The sequence below is a fragment of the Triticum dicoccoides genome, chromosome 1A, assembly GCF_002162155.2.
Source record: "Triticum dicoccoides isolate Atlit2015 ecotype Zavitan chromosome 1A, WEW_v2.0, whole genome shotgun sequence".
NCBI classification, from domain to species: domain Eukaryota; kingdom Viridiplantae; phylum Streptophyta; class Magnoliopsida; order Poales; family Poaceae; genus Triticum; species Triticum dicoccoides.
In genome coordinates this window covers 197,280,403-197,286,325 of record NC_041380.1, presented here as the reverse complement: position 1 = coordinate 197,286,325, position 5,923 = coordinate 197,280,403, and the positions used below count along the sequence as shown (strand labels likewise).

The 5,923-nt window shown below is 45.0% G+C and overlaps 1 long non-coding RNA gene across 1 annotated transcript; it reads right to left on the bottom strand.

Moving 5' to 3' along the window:
• Positions 1-341: 341 nt before the first annotated feature.
• On the bottom strand, positions 342-1,584 carry LOC119277737. Its single transcript, XR_005137304.1, has 3 exons — positions 1,531-1,584; positions 963-983; positions 342-454 (listed from the first exon to the last, which is right to left on the bottom strand). It is a non-coding gene; the product is annotated as an uncharacterized LOC119277737 (long non-coding RNA).
• Between the last annotated feature and the right edge of the window lie 4,339 nt (positions 1,585-5,923).

Below are 5,923 nucleotides of genomic sequence, written 5' to 3'. Positions count from 1 at the left end.
AACAAGCAACCAGAAAGTCACGCATCAGCAGTGAAGAAAAATAATGCATGGATAAAAGTAACTTGTTTTCATGTAAAGTACCTCAGCTGGAAGTTTCTCATTAGAGCGCAGACCAGATCTTGGATCAGCAGACATATTTTCATGGACTTTATGTTTAAGATAGATGTCTGCAAAGTTGTGTTTCTTTGCAAAGTTCAACATCTTAATGACAGAATTGTCATCATGAATTAAATCAATTCCTTCGTCAAGACTGCAGCCAGGGACTGTATAATATAACTCATCACCATCCTTGAAACCTACGTCCTTAGCCATGCGAACTAGACAAAAATACAATGTACGCTCACTGTCACAGTCTCGAAAAATAGACACTTCGCCACCATCATAAGTAAGTGGTCCTTCCATTGAAAATGTACCCCCATGATGCATTTTGATATGGATCAAATCCCCCTCCATTCTGTATTTTATATAAGGCAATCGAATACATGAATCAAATGGATGCTTATTACATAATGCTATACTATACTGATGTACAAGACCATAAGGTGCAGCATTAACATGAATTAAACTACTCTTTTTTCAGTTCACATGTACTCTTTAGACTGAAATATAAACAGTTTTATAGACAATAAAGATGCAGATCTTTCAAAGTGCAGGCTGTAGGAATTTCACATTATTTCAAACATAGCGCACCAGGAAGCAAGGAAGCATACGCATAAGCTTAACCTTGTCCTGAACCTATGTAGTACCAATTAGGTGCGCAACCACGACAGCAAGCAGCCGCAAGCAATAGTGTTAATTTCGCCTAGCATATCCGTTTGTATTAGAATTTTTCCACAAACTATTTACACTCATTTTCTAGTGTATTACTGATAAAATTCAGATGCTAAGTAGGACAAAGAGAGAGCCAGACAGATAAATCCGAACATATTTCTGCAGTTACAAAAGAATAAGTTCAGCCGTACCTCTTGTTCTTTGCTTGCGATCTGTAGAAGATAAAGTAAAAGAATGAGTACCGTATCACTTAATCAAACAAGACATGAACAGGGAAAAGCTACAAGAATCATATAAGTTGGGACTTAAAAGACATCTAATCTGTATCAGCTATCAAGATTTGTTTGTGTGTTCATGTGTATATAAAATATGTGTCAATGAAACATGCATATATGCTCAGTAAAATATGCATCTGCATATGCCACTTACAGTTGTCAGTTGGCACTTAATTGTGTATTTAAAACTGTACTTAGAAAGTACAGGAGCATGAAGCAAACATCCTGAACAATCTTGGTTATATACATGTGCAAGTAGCAGCCACAACGGCAAGCCAGCGATGATCTACAACTGCAGCTGAAGAATAGCATAAAAAATTGTACAAGCACAAGAGATTTCATCCACTAATTATACCCATCCATGTCCCACCTATGCTTCTAAAAAGGCCATCACTTACTATGTAAGACAGAGACCTCTCTACACTTTCCCGTACGAATCAAACAAGGGAACAAAGGAGATAGAAAATGAAGGATTACTTCCCACCTGCAGCCTTTTGGTTTCTCTTGCTCCTGATAGAAAAGGGGAAACGAAGTGCTGAGACAAATCTGCGACCTGTGAAGCAGGAGAAAAAATAGAAAGAATAATAGATCTGCATCAGTTTGTGAAGGGAAAAGCAACGAATCCAATTTTGTTAGCAAAATCAGATGGGATACAACTAGATGTGAATGAAACAAGGTTGGATTGGCAGGCAAATATCCACGAATTCAACATGGAAAGATGAAAAAAGGGGCTACCTTAGCTCCTGTTCGTGTGTGCCGCCATCTCTGCAGAAGGAGGAGAAATTAGTGGGTCGAAGGTTTGTTTAGAGGAAGAATGGCGCCGCTGCTAAATAGGGGTAATCAGGTAGGATTTTACCGCGCTTTCTCTAGAATTTTCGCGCCTTTATCCCCTTACGCCGTGGGACGTGAGGAACAGCTCGCGTTTTTTTAACGTCAATTCCCACTCCCTGGCTGAATTACTAGGGTCCCCCCGGGAAGAGTCTGATGGGAGTTGGGCCTCCGAATTCCCTTTCCCCTACCTCTCTTAACTCCCATGTCCCTGACCCAATCAAGGGAAGTTAAGTCCCACGGGCCTCCAACTCCCATTCCCCACCTCCAACTCCCCCCAAACAAACGCGCTGTCGGTGTTTAACTTACTGGCCTGTTTAAAGACCCAACAGTTTCTGTTGGAATGATTGGCTTGCTTGTCAGGGGTACCATGAATCTGGCAAGGACGATCGAGTATTTTGTCGAGATTGGATGGACCATCTTTGTTTCCTTTGAATTGCTTCTCCTGCAGTCCGGATTTAGAGCCACTAAATCCGGCGTTAACCGCTGTGTCTTCAGTTTCTTCACTGTTGTTTCGATGCTTATATTTGTTGTGTCGTGGCCTGCCATCGCCATCCCTGGCTTCGCATGTGTCAGGGTCGCTGGTACTGTTGCTTCTACGGGACAACCAGCTGTCCTCTCCCTCACAGAAGAGGGTCATGAGTGCGGTAAGAGCTGCCATAGACATCGGTTTTTCCTGGCCGAGGTGTCAGGCGAGCCATTAATCGCGGACGCTATGTTTAAAGGCCGTGAGGGCTTCGGCGTCTGGACAATCGACGATTTGCTTCTTTTCAATTAAGAACCTAGTCCAGAGTTTGTGGGCTGACTCTCCGGGTTGCTGGACTATATGACTAAGGTCATCGGCATAAGGAGGTCGGACATAGGTACCTTGGAAGTTGTCTCTAAAGGCATCCTCGAGATCTTCCCAGCTACTAATGGAGTTTTCTGGGAGGCTGTTTAACTAGTGCCGTGCTAGTCCTTTCATCTTTAAAGGGAGGCATTTGATTGCATGGAGATCATCACCGCGAACCATGTGAATATGGAGAAGAAAGTCCTCAACCCATACTGCGGGATCTGTCGTTCCATCGTATGATTCAATGTTTACGGGTTTAAACCATTCTAGAAACTGGTGGTGCATTACCTCTTCGTTAAAGCATAAGGGGTGTGTGGCGCCTCTGTATCGGCCAACGTCACGACGGAGTTCGGATGACATCTATGTTCTGTTTTCAGCCTAGGTGAGGTTATGCCTATCGCGCTAGGTTTGATGGTTGTTTTCTCGCGCCGGGGCACGCCCCCTTGACCCATAGATTGATCTAGCTTGACCGGCTCCATTGTCCAGGTCCCAGCGTAAGTCGTAGGTGTAACCAGGAGTTCCCACCTCCCTCCCTCTGCGCAAGGTGGTGTGGGTTTTTATTCGGTGTAAGCAGCCGCTTTCTCTCGCCCACGTGGTGGTCGGTCTGGTTCATCAACGCGGTCATATCTTGACAGTATTGAATCAATGGCCGCGTCGTCGAATTGTGGCAGTAGCCGATGCTTCGATTAGCTCTTTGGTTGGCGCTCGAGGCCATATTCTTTGGTGGCTAGGACCTGGGTCCATCTGTCATTGAGCGTATCCTGTTCGGCCTAAAGGTGTTGATGTTTCTTTTTTAGGCTCCTTGTAGTTGTGATGAGCTGTCGCTTGAAGTGTTCTTGCTCGAGGGGTTCCTCTGACACGATGAAATCTTCATTGCCGAGGCTGACATCCTCCTCGGAGATTGGTAGATAGTTACTATCTTCTGAATCTTCATTCCTGACCGGCTCGTCGGGGATAACTTGTCCCTCCTCCCATTCATCCCACTCGGATGCAGGCTCGACTGGGTCATCAAGATCTTCGGCATCGTCGGGAGTGTTATTATCTCCGGTGACGGTATTTCTTTCTTTTTCGCGACACAATTTTGAGCGTCGCCGTTGACATCGACATTTTGGTGGTGCCTCGACGAGCTTGTCTTTGCTTGGATCATTCCTTCCATCGTCGTCATCCTTTTTAGGTGTATCCACCATATACACATCATATGTCGAGGTGGCCGTCCAATGCCCGGTAAAGGGCGGGTCTTGGCCTGGTTTGTCTCCGGCGTCATCGTCCATTCCGTCGATGTCTTCAAGGTGTAGTCAATCATGTCGGTTAAGTCTTCGACAGTGGCTACAAAGTGGGTGGTTGGTGGGATGCAAAATTCCCTATGCTCAGCCACTAGTTCAGGCTAGGAGTGGTTCGGAAGTGATGCTTCTGTAATGGCAAGGGATCGCATTAAGTCCAAGGCCCCGCTTAAGAGCGAAGGCTGGACGGGGAACCGAGGACCTGCGGGGCTAGGCATGGCAGATTCTACTAGGTTGTGCTCACTAGACGCGGGCTTTGAGAGTTCGGAGTTGGCATCCAGAGGCGAGTTCGGCTCTCCAATGACAGCGAGAGTCCTGCTTAATTCCAAGTTCGCCGAAGACATAGTTGCCTATGGGTCTTCGAAAAAGAGCTCCGTGGTACGAGAGAGTTCGTTGGGTTCTAGACACCCATCTTCGGATGAAGTGATCAACTATGGATCTAAGGCCAGGGCAGGGATGATAGTTCGTCTTTGAGTGGTTCTTGATGACGGATCCGATGAATTTCCTTCTAGGAGATGAAGAATAGTGGTCAAGGCCGTGAACCCTTCGAAGATCATGTCTTCTCGGATATCGGTGACGTAATTCAGGCTCCCAAATCTGATCTAATGACGAGGGGCGTAGCTATTGATCTGTTCAAGATGACCAACTGACTTGGAACGTAGAGAAAAGCCGCCGAACACAAAAAGCTGACCAGGGAGGAAGATTTCCCCAGAAACAACATCATTGTTGATGATCGAACAAGCCATCGAACCTTTTGTCGACGACATAGTGGAACTCTCAATGAAAGCACCAATGTCGGTGTGAAAACCGGCCGATCTCGAGTAGGGGGTCCCGAACTGTGCGTCTAAGGATCGAAGGTAACAGGAGACAAAGGGGACACGATGTTTTACCCAAGTTCGGGCCCTCTAAATGGAGGTAAAACACTACGTCCTGCTTGATTGTATTTGATTAGTATGGGGGTTACAAGACTCAATCTACCTCGAGATCTAAATGGCTAAACCCTAGATGTCTAACCTATATGAATTCTGATAGCCTCTACGGACTAAACCCTCCGGTTTATATAAACACCAGAGGGGCCTAGGGTTGTACAGAGTCGATTTACATAAGAAGGAAACTATACATCCGGACGCAAATCTTGCCATCCACACAAAGGAGAGTCCCATCCGGATACGGGGGAAGGCCTTCTACCTTGTATCTTCACGGCCCATCAGTCTGGCCCATAACACACGGGCTGGACACCCGAGGACCCCTTAATCCAGGACTCCCTCAGGTATTGCAATATGTTCATGGTTTTCTTATTGTCAGTGTTGCAGGGGTGACAGGAGCCTAAACGCGGATAAGTGGCTTATAGCGTATGGGAGTAAAGAGGACTTGATACTTAATGCTATGGTTGGGATTCACGACTGTCATCGGATGTCCGTGGCCACCTATGGGACCGGGTGGTGAAGGAAATATGCCCTATAGGCAATAATAAAGTTTTTATTTATATTCCATTCTGTCATGATAAATGTTTATTGTTCATGCTAGAAATTTATTAACCGGAAACTTAGTAGATGTGTGAATACATAGACAAACAGAGTGTCACTAGTATGCCTCTACTTGACTAGCTCATTAATCAAAGATGATTAAGTTTCCTAGCCATAGACATGAGTTGTCATTTGATGAACGGGATCACATCATTAGAGAATGATGTGATTGACATGACCCATCCGTTAGCTTAGCACTATGAAAATTTAGTTTATTGATATTGCTTTCTTCATAACTTATACATGTTCCTATGACTATGAGATTATGTAACTCCTGAATACCGGAGGAACACTTTGTGTGCTATCAAATGTCACAATGTAACTGGGTGATTATAAAGATGCTCTACAGGTGTTTCCGATGGTGTTTGTTGAGTTGACATAGATCGAGAATAGGATTTATCACTCCAATTG